The 17,275-nt window shown below is 34.5% G+C and overlaps 1 long non-coding RNA gene across 1 annotated transcript in view; it reads left to right on the forward strand.

The window, feature by feature from the left end:
* LOC109275073 (uncharacterized) overlaps window positions 1-17,040 on the forward strand; it is a 30,329-nt gene extending 13,289 nt beyond the window's left edge. The window contains exons 2-3 of the long non-coding RNA XR_002083963.2: window positions 2,384-2,442; window positions 16,753-17,040. This is a non-coding gene — a long non-coding RNA (uncharacterized LOC109275073). The remainder of the gene's footprint in view (window positions 1-2,383; window positions 2,443-16,752) is intronic.
* The last annotated feature ends 235 nt before the right edge of the window (window positions 17,041-17,275 follow it).

The raw sequence follows: 17,275 nt of genomic DNA on the forward strand, positions 1-17,275 counted from the left end.
CTTGTCAAAATGAAATGATACAGTTTTTAAAAAGTCACTAAGAAAAATCATGTTATCAGGATAGCAGAATAGGCGTCTTTCCAAGTAGATTGCCTCCAAGGCTAAAGTCTACTGATAGCCCTATGAAATGGTCTGGTTGTGATTATTTAGGATAAAAGGTTTCTACATAAAAAATAAGTTCACCAAATTAATAATAGCATCCCACTCCATTTTCTGTTTATATGAGTGTTCCATTGGCTTCTAAACATAGGATAACTTTTTATAGAACCACAGAATTTTGAAGCTAGAGCAAAGCTTTGCAACAATTTCTCAGGAACTAAAGGCCACACAGCTATAAAAATAGAAATGAATGAAATTAAAGAGAAGGAAATGATATAGATGACCCCAAACTACTTCTTGAAAGTATTGATAACAGATAAACCGCTTACTTGCAAGAGTGACCAAGGGAAAAAAATAGAATATCACAAATAGATAAAATACAAAATGTAAAAAGGGACATGTCACACATATAGTAGACATTTTATAAATCATAAGAAAATGCAATGAAAAAGTTCATGTTAATGAAGTTGAAAGTTAGGTGCAAAGAACCTTTTTCTAGAAAAAATATAAATGATCGAAATACACACAGGAAGAAATAACCCAATTGATCACTACCACTCCAGAACTTGAATCAAGAAGAAAAAAACATTCCCCTCAAAAGATGCCTGGCCCAGTTAGATTTATAGGCATTTTTGCAAAATTTGAAGAAAGAGATAATTCATATACAACCTGTGTCAGAGAAAAGAGGAAATCTGCTCAACACATTTTACAAGGTTAATATAATTTTGATACTAAAACTTGACAAAAAAAAACAGTTTTTTTTAACCAGCCTCACTTAAAATTAGAAATGCAAGAACACTGCATATAGTACTCTTTGAATCCAGAGTAATTTGTTCAAGAGTCACGATAAAAAAAAATTTATAAATGTAATACACTATGCTAACAAATAAGAGAACACATGATAATCCTAAAAGAGCCTCTTGTTAAAATTTCTCCTTACAGCTCTATTTTAAGTAGTCATCCCAGGAAGATTCTCAATATATCATATATGTCCTTCATAAATGGTATGATAGAAGACTGAAAATGTTTTAGTTCCCTCAAAAATAACCTTTAAAATAGAATTTTAGTTATAAATACTTTTTGCTCTCCTCACCACTAAGTTCAGAGTGCCACTGGGTCAGTGGTACTTAGGAAATTGCAAACAAAGTCTGAACTTAAAATTTAATAAAAATATATACTACCTAAGCCAGTAGCATCTTTACTGATATTGGCTGATAACCTAAATATGACAAGGACTATATTGTAAGAATAGCTATGAATTCATTACCCAATAACTTTGCAAACGCTACCCATTAAAATATTGAGTATACAAATTCTAACCAATAGAGTCAAGCCCCCAGAGTAGTTGAGGGGAACTCCAATCAGAATAAGAGAACTCAAAAGTAAGCCAATCTGTCATCTCCTTTCCTCCTCCTTGGCCTCCTCTATACTAAGAAACTTAATGGGATAACTCACACACAGTGTTATTAAACAAGACTTGGTCTCTTCTGTCTAGATTTAAACAGTATTATTTCAGGAAAATGAAAAGAAAATTTCAAGTATATTTGCCAATGTGAATGATTGGGTTCCTTGGAGAAGAGTGACACTGGGTGGAGAGATTTGTATATGGGTCATGTCAATTAGACTAAGAACTCCTAAAGGACATCCTAGATTTATTGAGAACATTCAGTCTTTTATAAGGATGCATGAACTTGCTAGGGGATCTGTAAAAGATAATTGATATCTCTTGCCTTAAGGTGATATTCAGTTCTAAAACTTGTGTATAGCCAAGTGTTCCTTGTACAGATAAGTTTAAGGCTTCAACTTAAGTAGACCAATCCAGGTTTTATTTTATATAGATCAAAGCACTGGTTGGTTGCAATTTTCCTTAACTACCAATTGATTTAGTAATGACATATACACAGCTTTAATAGCTTAAATCCCATGAAAACAATCTTTGGACAATTTTCTGACAATTTTAATCAGAAGATTACATTGAGGATGGAAACATTACAGATAATAGTATCTGAATGTTTATTTTTTATCCACCAAATACAGAGTGATCAGATGTTAAAAAATCTTTTTTTAATGAAAAATGTCTTTTAAATGACAGTATAAACATATACCTAACTGCTTTTCTTCTTAGATGTCTAAAAATATAAAAGCACTACATGAAATGAGACTATTTGAAAGATACAAATTATTTTTCTTCCTTAGGAATGTAATGTGTCATAATTTTAATTATATTTTTGTGATGATTACTTTCCAAAATTTAAAACAAATGCTTTGTTTTCTTTATACAAAGCTTATGCAATACAAGATGACTGCTGCCCTTCTAGGAAGAATCTCTTACTGAAATGAAAGGTAAATTTTGTGGTCATTCACTATCTTGGTGGTTTCCAACTTCATTTAAAATATGTTGTCTTCAAAAGAGCTTCAGTTATTATTCCAAATAATATAAAGGGTAAAAGCACAAAATTATATGTACCTAAAATAGAATTATAAACATGCTGTCATAGATCTAAAGAAGGGTAAGATCTCTTCTGAAATTATAACTATTAATTTCTTGTTTAGAAAATACTTTTGACTGTTTTGAAACAAGTGAAAGGACTAAATATTGAAGAAATGTAAGTTTAGCTGATTTCACATGAAAAGTATTCGGTAGAATGAGCATCACTTGAATGAGAATGTTTGGTTAATTAGTTCCAAATCTATAATCTCTATATAGTATAGTAAAGATTGCTTGCTCTTTATTATAGCTGTAAACATTTAATGGCTGATAATTAAATAAACAGCATCCATACTGAATCCTGCAAGATTTAATTAAATATAGCACACTGTAGATGTGAGATTAATATTATTATTTATAATTAAATGTAAAACAAAATTGCTAATATAAGTACATGGAATTCTGAGAGATATTTGCAATTTTATCTCATTTTAAACAATTTTTGTTTTGAATTCCTTTTTCCATATCATTTATTATAAAGTATTTTGTCAACAGGTAAAATAATAAATATGTCAAATTTGCTTATGAAAGTTGATTCTGATTGAAGGAATATTATCTCAAAAATATTTTTTTAGTGTATTGATTCTAAAGATATAGAGAAGGAAAGAAAGAGAGAGAAAGGGAGGGAGGAAGGGAGAGAAAAAAAGGAAGGAAGAGAGAGAGGAAAGAAGAAGGGAAGGAAGCAGGGAGTGAAGGAAGGAAAGAAGGAAGGAAGAGAGAGAGAGAAAAGAAAGAAAGACCCTCATCTAACTACAAATAATTCAAATAAAGGGAAATGGAAACTAGTCCAACACTATCATTAGCTTTATAGAGAGCTAGAAAAGGAAATGAAAAGGTTTTCATTTTTCTTCAGCTTCAGCATCATATGAAGCTCATATTTGAATACTGTTTATAAAAAGACTGAAAAATAATACAGTGTAATATTGATTTAGAGTAAACTTAAAAAATTATGTGGCAAACCTATGAAATACTGAGAAATTATCAGCCTTTTTTGTTAGTTGTTAAGGATGCCTTTGGTATTTTTATCCATATAATATATAGAAAATACAATGAACTTGAAGTACTTTTTAGTTGATTACACAGACTGATTTTACATGTCATTCACTATACCTTTCATAACAGTAATTGTTCAACATCTTATTTGTGATACATTCCTGTATGAAGTAGGAAAACAAAAATGGAATGTGCCAAAGAGCAAATTCAATTTATACCATCCCCCAATCCCCTATTTCTGTAATGTTTCAAGATCACAAATGCTTACAGTGAGAATCTTGTCAGTGAGGACTCTGAGACCAGAAATGCAAATGGCTAATGTTCAAGTAACTAACAAAGAATGGTGTAAACCTGCGTGTTCCTCATCTCCACAAGCATAAAGGCATAATTTATTTTTAGTAAATCGTGGGAGTGAGTTACACCCTAATATCTTAATTAATTAGCTGGTCATTCTTAATTAACAGTTTTCCTGTCACTATCGTATGGCAAGGAACTACTAAATTTAAAAATCTGTAGGTGGGCTGAGAGGAAACTATAAATTAAATATTACACAAGAAATAATTTGTCAGATCATATATGCATACTATATGCATATACAGTGCCATAATTGTCCATGGCATTTTAAAATTGATAAAAGAGCCTCAAAGTTATCTATTCAGAGAATATTCTGATAAAGAGAAATAGATGGATCCTAGTGATGGAGCTGTTCAGGGCTCCATATGCATGTGACAGTTTCTTATTTACATGTCGCTCATGTTTATGCATGTTTAGAAGAATACAGCTGCTACCCCATTCTCCAGAAATCATAGATACCGGTCAAGTCTACAAACGGTAGCCACATTTGAGCTTGTAATGTATTATCATGAAAAGCTACAAGTTCTAATGTTAGGGAGGGAGAGAAGAGCACAATTTGCTTTGAAAAGATAACAGACATTTTTCAAAAAACAAATACTGTATATTCAATTCAGCCCCTTTAGGTGCTTTCATGTTATAGGAATTCTGCTGGTGATGAAAACAGCATTCAGCCAATCAAATGGCGGTACCCTAGTGCCATCCAAAGTAGAAGCCTAGTGTTTAAAATAACCCTGATGAATTATTCATAGATCTGATGTTTATGCAAATTAGAGAATCATGCACCCACCTGACCACCAAGGGAAGAAAAAAACACAGGGAAAAAAAACCCCACCATGCTTTTAGCATTCTCCAGAACCTATGTAATCAAATGATAATATTCTTTCATTAAATGCATCAAGGAATTACAATCCTTACCTGGTTAGTTTGTAGGGCCTTCAGATTTTCTGGATGAAATAACTGACTGTGCGTGCAACCAATAAAACTGAACTGAAAAGCTGATTAAGGGCACTTACTTAATGCAAAGCCACTCACTGAATATTCATATGATGCCTGTGTTTATGCAAATTAAAGCAAAAGCAAGCCCAAGGGGATTGGTTGCCATAGCCCACAAATAGTGTGTACAGCAGAAAATATAGAGAGTAGTGACAAATAAATCTTAAAATTCATAGCTTTGGAGCAACAAAGAAGAAATAGTAAAATATTAAAAAGGCTAGGTGAATTACAGTTTTAAAGTGCTTTATTTAATCATATTACTTTGGGGCTATTGACTATTCCTACCATGTAATGATCTATAATTATCTTAATGCCAAAAGATACAGTCACTTGTGTTTGTCAGCTTTATTTATCTTGCAGTCATTTATATGAGCATATCCCTTAAGCATAGAAGAGTAAAGAAGAAACAATTAGAATAAAAACATAATTCAGTACATTAATAACTAAACCCAGGGCCATATGTGGCCCTTTGTTAAGTCTCATGTGATCATCCTTCAGTGGTTATATCTTACTAGGGAGTGACGTGTCAGTGGGAGATCTCCAACATTAGGCTCAGCTCTTTGCTTTCTTAATATTGATATGTATCTGCTTTATTTGAAATGGAGATTATTTTATATTAAACATATTTTATATATTTCACAATGGATATTGTGAATCTTTTGACCAAGATGATTTTGGCATATGCAGTTTCAAATTCCAAGGATTTTCACTTTTGGAGCCCAAATGCAATAATGTTTTCCGAAATGCATGCTAATATGTAGTGTTCTAATCATGAAACGATGTGAATCCTCACGTATGTATGTGAGAACTGATTACAGGCATTGACAGGATTCATAATATTTAAGTGATACAATGCATGTCAGGCATAAAATGCTTTCTGTTGTCAAGGATATTCTCCACTTTTCACTTTTTTTAATAAGTAAGAATGGAGATGGCTAAAAATGCTGGAATACATCTGATAGGCATTTTTGTTTGCTTTTGATTTTCTCTTTGTTTTCTGGAACATACTTTGCAAACTTCACAAATAAGAGGTCAATGTTCTTCACTGCACTTGCCACTGACTGAAGAGTATTTATCATTTCCAATATTTTCCTAATAATTGTCACATCTTCACTCTGGTCACTCTGATCTCCCTCACATAATGTAATAAATTTTCCAATACTCTTAAGACATAAAAATATTTAAAGCAACTTAAGCTTTTCTACAAAGCTGCCTATCCTTATCAAAGATGCTACAAACACTAGATCCAATGGTTATTATCTTTATTGTGGTGATGGTATCACAAGTGTATGCATGTGTCTAAACTCATAAAATTGTATGCCTTAAATGTGCGTGCAGTTTTTTTATCTGTTAGTTAGACCTCAAGAAAGCCAGGGCAGGGAAAGAAGATCGGATCTAATTCCTGGACACTGTTTTCCTAGAAGGCATGTAGAAAAAAAGAGATTTCTTTGTGGTGCCTTATGGTTGCCTAAGTATGGCTTTCATGCTTTCAAATAATTTCCTTTCTTTCATAGTTGCTCATTGGCTTTCCATGAAAGTAATCCTCATAAGTGTACATTTATCAACATCCACATGGATTTTCCATAAGTGATATTATATGTATATGTTAATTCTAATCAATGTCTCCTTAAAATTCCCCTAAGTTTCAGAACTGTCTTGGGAAATGATGCAATTGGCATATCAAATATTTAGAATAAAGTTGGTGAAATTTTGGAAGCCATGACCTTCCATTATTTGTTTATTGGCAACTCCTTTCCTTTAATTTATTAATTTTTAATTTCATATCTGTTCCAAAGTACAGAATAAAAATTAATGGATAACTGATAGTACACTTGCTTTTGATATCATGCAATTCTTTTTCTTCTACTGATTTAAGAATATATTGTTCAGAAGGTAGACCGGTAATTTCTTAGCTTCTAATTAAAGAATCCTAAATTTAAAACTTCTACTAAGAATATTTAGGTTAATCAGTAACAGTTGCCTTTTATTAAGCTTCTCTATCTCCATAAAGATTATTTTTAAAAAATCAGAGCACATAGTTAATTAACTGGTACCAGATCTTTCTCTAAAAAACATTTCTTCATGTAACTTAATCCCAATAGAAACATTTGCAGACAAAATACTTCATTGGTTAATAATAATAACGATTGCAGTAATAATTATTGTTTTCAATATAAGAACCCCAATTTGAAGTTCTGGAAGAAGTCCTCATGTTGGTAAATTCATATTTTTCTTTTAAACATCAGAATTTTCCAACTTTCTAATTAAAATTCAAACACGTTTTTACCAACACCAATTATTGCTTATTTAAGCTGCATTAGCTATGCTTTGGTCGTAAAAAAACTAAGCCTTCCTTCAGAAAGATATTTCTATTTTCAAATAAATACATTACACACACACACACACACACACACACACACACACATCTCAAATGAACTGTCAGAGCAAAATATAAGTGGGTATCATTAATGTCATCCTTTGTCCAATTCCTCATATCATTAGTGGGATTTCTTTTTTCTTTTCTTAGATTGAATCTCTTAATCTCTGGCCCTTGCACAACTCTGGGGTATTTCTGACATCTTTAAAATATTTGTAAACCAAATCCAAACTGCCCTAGGCCACGGTCTCTTCAGACCTTTATCTTGTACCTATGTAGAGCAAGAGTAGTTTATATTCAGTGAACTAGGTTCTACAGAAAACCAAAATAGTGTGTTCCACATGAAATAATCAGATGCTTTTGAGACTAAGTTAACTGGTTTAAATGATGGATTCACAATGTCCAGTTTCATAATTCACTCCATTGTTTACTCTGTGAACAAAATTAAATCCTAAATTACCTATTTAAAGTTCTTCTAAAGGTTCCATAAAGAGATAAAGTTCAGCTCATTTGCCGATTACCTAAAAATTCTGAGCCTCTCTTTTGAAGCCACCCGTTGGGCTTTATATAATGAATCCAAAGAAAGTAAATGAATATATGGATGCAACTAAATCTCAATCAGTAAATCAATCAGATGAAATTGATAGTCCATTGGCCCAGATATAAAATTGGGCCAGAGACTGGCTTCTCCCTGAAAAACATAAACACATAAAACTTGTTTGGTCTATAAATGTTTTAAAATTAAAATAAGCCGACAAGATTAAAAATTACATGATTTTACATACAAACCTAATTTCCTGATTTTCTTGGAAAATCAGAAAGTGTGTCGTTCTGGGCTGACATCCCCCTGAAGTAATGAACCTCTGGAGCCAGGTAGAACTGCTTCTTCCAAGCAGGTCCCAGTTATCCATCTGCCAGGAGTTCTTGCCAAGATAGTTTGTTCTTTTATACTATCCCTGGAGGCATGAATTTGTGACCTGAGGCATTTGAGTTGAGTTGTGAATTTGGGGTAGCACTGTTTTCAATCTACACATGTCTTATTTTTATATTTTTGATAGTTGTATGTTTATACATTTGTTGTCCAAGGAGTCATTTAGAAGAAAAATAATCCACATGAAGGGTAGGTTACCACTGGCTTGCCAGGCTGTTTCCATGGCTACACATTGACATTTCTGCTTATGTTAGATATGATCATGCTATCCTTTTTATAACACCATCATCAAGAACATCTGTAATAGAAAAATAAAATAAAACATCAATGCTATTTTACAGATCTCTATTTATCGTGGGGAATCAATCTCTCTGCTCTATAATCTCACCTACAGTAACAAACAACCTTTAGGTTTTGGTTGAGGTTAATCGAAAGCAACATTTCTTTCCTGCTTGACTCCTTAGTAAGCATTGCCGGCATTATGAGCAAGTCCACCAAAGTTAGATATGTACCATGCTTTAGTAAGATCATTTGGTAGACTTTTTTTTTCCTAAAAAAATGTTCTGTCTCCACACGGGAAAATATTTTAAATCAATTCAGGGAGCTTAACTGCTTACTGAACATTATAGTTTTGTTATACATAAGATGGGAAGCTCATACATAGACAACTGGGTCTTCTCTGCCTGAAATTGCTTGGTTTGTATGAACCCTACATCATGATTATAGAGATGCTGACTACATTCAGCTCTTGATTTTGCTTTATCCCAACATTTCAAAATTCCTTTTACTGCTTTCTCTTTTTAAGGGCTCTGACTGGCATCTAGTTCGTTGAAATTAACTTGATAAATTAGGTTGATAAACAGTTTACTAGAAGGGCCAGTGGCAGAGAAAATCCTGTTCAAATGAATCTTTCACATCACTCTGTATATGCAAGAATCAGCCAAAACAATATCGGCTCTCGTGGCACCTAAATTCATTGATGGCTTGATTTAACCTGTGGCTCAATACATGTGTAGGTGCTATTGTGGCAGCCCACAGTCTCATTTCCTAAGGTGATTTCTGACCTTGCATATTTTGGGAGAGATTGGTGTTTTGATAAGAATATTTTCAGAATAGAACAGTTACTGTCCTCTGGTTACTTCACTCCTGTGATACATCTGTTGAAGTCCCCCGTATCTGTTTGCATCATGACCATCCCATCTTCACGGCCATAACTTACAGGCTTCCCGTCTATTCTTTAATCTTATTTCAAATATTTAATTACTTCACTTAAAGGTTGGCAGATTGAACTTCCACTTCATATATCTTCCAAAATTATGGATTCGGCATGCTTACTCTAAGTATCTCAATTCTGTTTCTATAGATTTGAACCTTGTCATCACCCATGGCATGCCTGTACCTTTCTTTCCCCTGTACCTACAGCTCACCTATTTCTTCTTTTTCATTTAACCTTCTTCTCATTTTCAATGCATCTAGTATATCTCTGTTTTTATTTTGCTCTGTACCAATTTGAATTCTCTGAGTAGCCAGAGTAAATATGTTCTCACCCCCTGCACTATCCACCCTCAGAGGCTTCCTATCCAGAAATAAACCCCACATTTATTTCCTTTACTCCAGTTTCCATATAGTCGGGCATATGAATGTTGAGGTTTTTTTGTTTTTGTTTTTGTTTTTTTTTTTTGAGTGCACTATGAACTCATGTTATCATCCTTGATCTCAGCAGTGAGATGGACATCTCATTTCTTCACATGCTCTACTTCCTGCCCAGGAGGGATGGGATATGACATTGAAAAGGGTATGCCAAGTGCCAGGCGTATATTTGACATTATGTACGTGCAGAAAGCTACCACTGCAAAGCAGATACAGGATATCATTACTATCCCAAATTACTCCTTTCTGGTCAATCTCCACCCCTCATGCCTGGTACCAGGCAACCATAAGCCTGCTTGCTGGCACTGTGACATATTATGTTTTTCTTGTTCTACATAAAATTCTTTATAATTTCATTTAAATAGAATGTAGTCTTTGTGTATGGCTTCACTTACTTAGCACAGATGTTTGAGGTTCATTCATGTTGTTGCATGTGTCAGTGGCTTATTCCCTGTTAGTACTGAAAAACATTCCATTGTATATACCTCATAATTTCACCAGTGACTAGACATTAGAATTGTTTCCAGTTTGGGGCTATTATAAATATATTTTCTATGAACATTCGCATACAGATCTTTATGCAGACATACGCATTAATTTTTCTCTGGCAAATATGATTAGAAGTGGTAGTGGGGTTATAGTGTAGACTTACCTTTATAAGAAACTACCAGAAAAATTTTCAGCCTGACTATGGAAGAGAATTTATGTCAACCCTCATGATTGCTGTCTCTTGGTGTTCATACTTTTTATAACTCCATGCCTTGAGTGTGTGCAAACTCTGTGACTGGCCCCTAACCAGTTAAATGTGGCAAATGTGAGTAGATATCATTCTTGTCAACACATTACCTTGCATACAAATCTGTGCTGAAATCACTTTAGAGTTGCTGTTGCCCTTGCTCATTCAAGTGAGCTTCCATGAATTCCACCATCAAATTAATTCTGCCAAAAAACCCGAGGGAGGTGGAAAAGGACCCCAAGCCTCAAATGAGAACCTAGCCCTGGCCACACTTTAATGGAAATTTTGTGAGACCCTAAGCAGAGGACCTCCCTATTTCTGCTCTGTAAAGACCATGAATTAATACTAAATGGGTTTTTTAAGCTGCTGCTGATGGTAATTTGTTACGCAGCAAGAGAAGATTAATATGTTAGCTGTATCACTTTGTATTTCCACCAATGATGTGCATTCCAGTTGCTCCATATCCTTGATTTGGTATTATCAATCTTTTCTATTTTAACCCAAAAACCTTGCTTGGATTTAATTCAAATGGCATTGAATCTACAGATGAATTTAAGAAGAATTGACTCTTAATATTGAGTATTCTGATGAATGAACATAGTAGATATCTCCATTTATTAAAATCTCCTTTAATTTCTCACAACAATTTTTGTGATTTTTCAATACCTAGGTCTCACATCTGGATATATTATGTGAAGTTTATCTCTAAATAATCCATGATTTTAATGCTAGCTTCAATGGTATTTAAAAATTTTAATTTGTAATCATTTATTTGCCAGTATATACACATAAAAATGGTTTTGTACATTGACCTTGTATTCTGCTATCTTGCTGGGCTTTAGATTTTACTTGTGGTTTCCCTGGCATTTTCAACACTTGTTGGGGTGGGCTGAAAATTTTGCTCTCCTTTACTGTAGGGATAGTTTAGTCTTACATGGTTCTTCTGAGGTTTTTACCAAATTCCCTGAGTGAACATCACGGGCTCTCACATCTCTGTGCGCTCTGGAAAGTGTTCAGCTTAAAGCCCCCGCCCCCTCTTTGCCCTTGCGTACATAGTTGAGTATTCAGCAAAGATTCAAGAGAATTCTCGTGCTGAATTTTGAAGCTCCTTTTCTGCTTATCTCCCCTTCTCCACAACTCTAGCCTGCAACCCCTGGCTACCTTAGCCTCCCTGAACTCCAGTCTCTGGGTCGTCACTTCAACAAGAGCAACATTCTGCTCTCCCAGTTTCACAGTTTGCAAAGCGGATGTGCCTCCAGGCAGAAAGCCAGGCAATTGTAGAGTTTTCCCATTTTCTTTACCTTAATGGTCCTAAGCCGCCTATTGGCCAATGTCTTAACACAGTTCTTTTAGAAATTTAATCCAGTTTTGTAATTATTTCCTATGGAAATCTAAATCCAAACCCTGTTACTATGTCATGGCAGGAAATGTACACCTCGGCTGTGTACACATCAATTCTTAATGTGTTCATGTTTTGTCCATTCTGTTAGCATGCAGAAAATGGTAGCTGGTGGACCAGAAATTCCAAATAATCTGTGAAACAAGGTAAAAAAATTAGGATCTAACTGGAGAATTTAAAAAGTCTGAAACACACGCAATTAGGCATTTTATGTGGATATCAACAAATAAAATAGACAAAAAATAAATAAGGGTACAGAGAATTTTAGTAACACATTTGATAGCTTTAATCAAGTTGATTTATAGAGGATTTCTTACCAATAACAGAAAATATACGTTCTTTTAGTGCATACACAAAACATTAAAAAGTTAACTGTTTGGTCTGAGCATAATCTCAAAAATTCCAAAAAACATAAACCATGCAGATTATAATACTAGCAATAGTGTGATAAAGTTTGTGATGAACAATAAAAAAATAGCTAAAAATATGCATTCATCTGAAATTAGAACATGCACTTTGAAGCAGCTTTTGTGTTAAAGAAGCCCTCGAAAGAAAAATTACAGATAATAATGGAGTTGCATCACATGCAAATTTAGCTTCTGCAGATTCAAATATGCTTACTTATATGAGGAAAAAAGAGTGAGAGTGAGATATAAATAACTATCTAAATAATGGGGTTGATTCTTACTGCCATTCCATTCAAAGAGCAGATGCATGTGAAAAGAGAGAGATGTTCTGATCTGTTAGCTCTGCTCCTCTTCATGATGTGAGTATCACACCACACTGAATAGCGTACATTCCTTTAAGGATCCAGGAAAGTGCCTTGAACTTGTAGTAATTGGTGACCAGGTAATTTGGACCAAACCACCAAGTGAAGCCTAGCAGAGGAGGATTTACCATGAAGCTTAGGTTCCAGGGTTTTTCACTTGTATGCTTCCTTTCAAGACTCTGTGTCTGATTTTGTGTCCTTTTCCAAAAGATGGGTCCATAAATCATATAAATTTCTGGGCCCACAAAACATGATCATCAACCAAAAGAAATATTGGAGTTCAAAATGATAGGAGTAACCATGTCAATATCCAGGAGAACATAGAAATCCAAAGATCTTTGGAGTTCCTTCTGTGCAGGGGACATTTTCAGATCTAGAAAGAACTCTGAGGAGTTGAGCAGTATCTTTGACGATTTCTTTGATCTAGAGCAACAAAAGCTGAGCCCAAGGCTTAGCAAAGGAGGGTAGCCCTGGTAAACAACCCCTAAGGGTCACCCACGCCTTAGGAGTAGGGACCAATAGAAAGTAATGCAATCCTTTCAAGCACTGAACAAGCTCTAAGGTATCTGGTTTCCACAGAAAACCTCAAATCTTGAAATTAACTTCAGATCACCTGTTTTGCTTGTGTCCCAAGATGCCTGACAAAAGTAATTGGAAATTCTTTCTGAAGGAAGATAACTTCATTTCAGCCTTCAAATTGTTTCTGCAATTTTTTTTCAAAAACATTAAGCACACAGCCAAAGATGAGGGGAAAAGACAACATAAGCAACAAGCAACACAATAGACAATGAAATAGATCCACAGGCACACTAGGCAATGAAATTACTGGTCACGGATTGTAAAATAACTGTATTTACTATGCCCTTAGAATTACAAACATAATTTTCAAATGTAAATTAAGAACTGGAAATTATGGGGTTCCTGGGTGGCTCAGTCGGTTAAGCGTCCGACTCCGGCTCAGGTCATGATCTCGCGGTTCGTGGGCTCGAGCCCCACATCGGGCTCTGTGCTGACAGCTCGGAGCCTGGAGCCTGCTTCAGATTCTGTGTTTCCCTCTCTCTCCGCCCCACCCCTGCTTGTGCTCTCTCTATGTCTCTCAAAAAATGAATAAATGTTAAAAAAAAATTTAAAAAAAGAACTGGAAATTATGAATAGTGATATAGCCTGGAAATTCTGGAGCTGAAGTACACATTGAAAAACAGGTAGTTTCTGGATATTACAGTGGCAAATAAAACATACACAGGGAGAGAATTAAATCAATGAGAGACAGAGATCGGAACAAGTGTCCTCTTTCAGAGAAGATGGCTTTCTGGCCTATACAAACCACACTGGAGACAAAATGGTCTTCAAGTTCTTTTGTTATGATTATAATCTCACAAAGAAGTCGACACTCCTCTCTTACTCTCAATTCTAATTTGGACTTGAGAAAGGACTCTGACTGAGCTGTGTAATATCAAAGATCTACCCTTGGTCTAATCACAGTTGATTAGGAGATATCCACGTTCTGAAATATTCCTCAAACACAGGTTAAGGCATGTATACTATAATTGTAAATGCAGAACCTGAAGTCACTACTCTAGGTATAGACTCCTTTCCATGATTGCAATTTTGCCTTACATTCAATTGAAAATTGTAATTAAGAATCTTAAAAGATATTGCATTATCTTTATTAGAATTCCCCAGCATGTCACCCTTCTTTTGAAAAACTGCAATATGGCCATACTTGGTGAGTTTTGTTTCATATTTAAAGAGGGACCTTTACATCATGTATCTAAGAAACACTTATTTTTCTTGATCTTTCTATAGCATTTGATAACCCCAACTACTCCTTACAAGAAATACTCTAGCACTGGCTTATGTAATACTATACTTTCATGGTTTTTCCTATGTTTTTGGCCATTATTCTCTCTCTATTTACTTTGTAGTCTCATTCCCCCCTCTATCTAGCCATTAAGCATTGGGTTTCCTTAAGGTTTTCCCCTAGATTGTCCTTGTAAATTTACTGCCTAGGCAGCCTTATCCATGGTGAGAGCTTCAAAATCTATATATTACCATAATCCCACATTTAATCTCTAGTCAGAATCACTCCTCTCATTTTGGAAATATTTAAGTCTTCTAACTCAATGTAATGTGAGATGTTAGTAACAGAGGAAAATGAGTACAGAGTATATGGGAAGTGTCTTTGACCTTCAAAGTTTTTCTATAAATCTAAAAAAAATTTAAACAAACTTTATATTAAAAAAACTTAGAACCAAATTACTTAGTGGTTAAATGGAAAAACTGTACTAAGGAAGCTAATTAAATGTTCAGTGCCAGAAAATGGACTATCAACTCCTACACAGGTGTGAGGGAAAGGACGTGTGACCCGTGAATTTTATGCTTGGCTAAATTATCATTTGATTTAAAGGTCAAAACAAATATTTAACTCTTCTGGAAAAGACAAATGAAAAAACAAAATCCAGTGTTGAAGATATAATAATTTTTTTTAATTTATGTATTTAAATTCAAGTTGGTTAACATACAGTGTAGTATTCGTTTCAGGAGTAGAATCCAGTGACTCATCACTTACATATAACACCCAGTGCTCCTTCCAAGAAGTGCCCTCCTTAATGCCCATCACCCATTTAGCCCCTCCCCCCACACACTTCCCTCCAGCAACCCTCAGTTTGTTTTCTATAGTTAAGAGTGTCTTATGGTTTGCCTCCTTCTCTGTTTCTACCTAATTTTTCCTTCCCTTTCCCTATGTTGATCTGTTTTATTTATTAAATTCCACATATGAGTGAAAGTGTATACTATTTGTCTTTCTCTGACTGACTTATTTCACTTAGCATGATATACTCTGGTTCCATGAACATTGTGGCAAATGGCAAGATTTGATTCTTTTTGAGTACTGAGTAATTGAATCAAAATTTTTATAATTTAGGAATAAAAGGCTGTTTTAGCTATCTATTGCTACATACCTTTGTAAGTCATAGTTTCTGTGGGTTAGGAATTTGGGGGTGGTTTAGTGAGATGGTTCTGATTCAGTGTTTCTCATGAGTCAAGATGTTGGCTAGGACTGAGTCCTGAGAAAGCTTTATTGGGGCTGGAGGGGCAGCTGGAGGATCACCAATGGCTACTGGCAAAGGACTCAGTCCCTAGCTAATGTTCCCAAGGAGCCCCAGTGGCTCACGAAGTAGATGTCTCCCTAGAGCTGTTTGAGTGTCTTTATGATATAGTATATGGCTTCCCTCAGAATGAGGGGTCCAAGGAAGAAAGAAAAATAAAAGTCACAACACCCTTCATGTCCTAGTCTCAGAGGTTACTCTTTCCCATTCTCCAGGTGAGTTAGTTTTATCTTTTGTCAAAGAATTTGTGGACATATTTTTAAAAATTTCTGGTGTAAACAAGTGCCAAGTGAATTACTTTTATTTAATACCTGGGAGTTAATTGGCATCTAGAAATTTTTAATGCAGTTAAGATTTTATTTTAATGCCTAAAGAATTTGCAGTCTTTCTCCCCCCTCAACCTTATAGGTATATTTTAGAAACTAACATATCTTGTGGTGAAGAAATGTTTATGTGAAGTTAGCAGTTATTCCAGTGTCACTTCATTTCCTTTTTCTTTTGTTGCATTTAAATAAAACTAATTTAATACTTTATTTTAGAGTGACATGTGCAGTGCATTTCTGTTTATGAAATTGTTTCTCTTATTTCTACATTTCTCTCTCCTCCGTCTAGAGATGTGACTAAAGAGATGTCTATAATGATATGTGCCTAATATTTCTTCTATATCTAGGTGATGTTATTATTATTTTTTACTTTCTAATTTTCACTGTTCTGTATTGTGAAATTCGGACCATGTGTATTTGTTTTTTGTGTTTTGACCATGTGCGTCTTGCCTTCTCAGAGGTTACATAATCTTAAATTCACAGGATTCTTGTTAGGTAGTGATATAAAATGCCTTATAAATTTTTGTTCACAGAAACAAGACCAACCAGATGACATTGCCTGCTGGTGGAGGGAGGATGCAGACTAGCAGGGAGAAAACCATACTAGCTCTCCTAGGGTGATGTCCATCTCCAAAAAATGAACATTTCATGTGATGTCCCATAACTGCTCCTTGCTCTGGTCTATCTTCGTTTTAATTAAAACTCAGGTACATGGAATAAATAAAAAAGCTTACTATCATCATCAGTCCATTTATGACCCTGCTTCTATTTCATTTATTTTGTTTTACTTTTTGTTCCTTTATCCCTGCTGCCTAGTCCCATTCCCCACCCACTCTATTCTGAGATAACTATTAATCAACTACGATTGTTTTATTTTAAAAATATGCTGTAGAATTAGGTTATACAACATTTCAATTCAGGATTTTATGTATTTTTTTTAAGTGGAATTAGCACGCATTTTATTTTCTTTTACGGTTACAATTCTGTTTTGTATTAAGGTAGTGTTCATTTAATAAAATGGGATTTTTTCTATCTATTGAAACAGCTTGCATGAAA

The sequence above is a fragment of the Panthera pardus genome, unplaced genomic scaffold (genome assembly GCF_024362965.1).
Source record: "Panthera pardus isolate Hobbes unplaced genomic scaffold, ASM2436296v1 HiC_scaffold_2, whole genome shotgun sequence".
In the NCBI taxonomy this organism is placed as follows: Eukaryota; Metazoa; Chordata; class Mammalia; order Carnivora; family Felidae; genus Panthera; species Panthera pardus.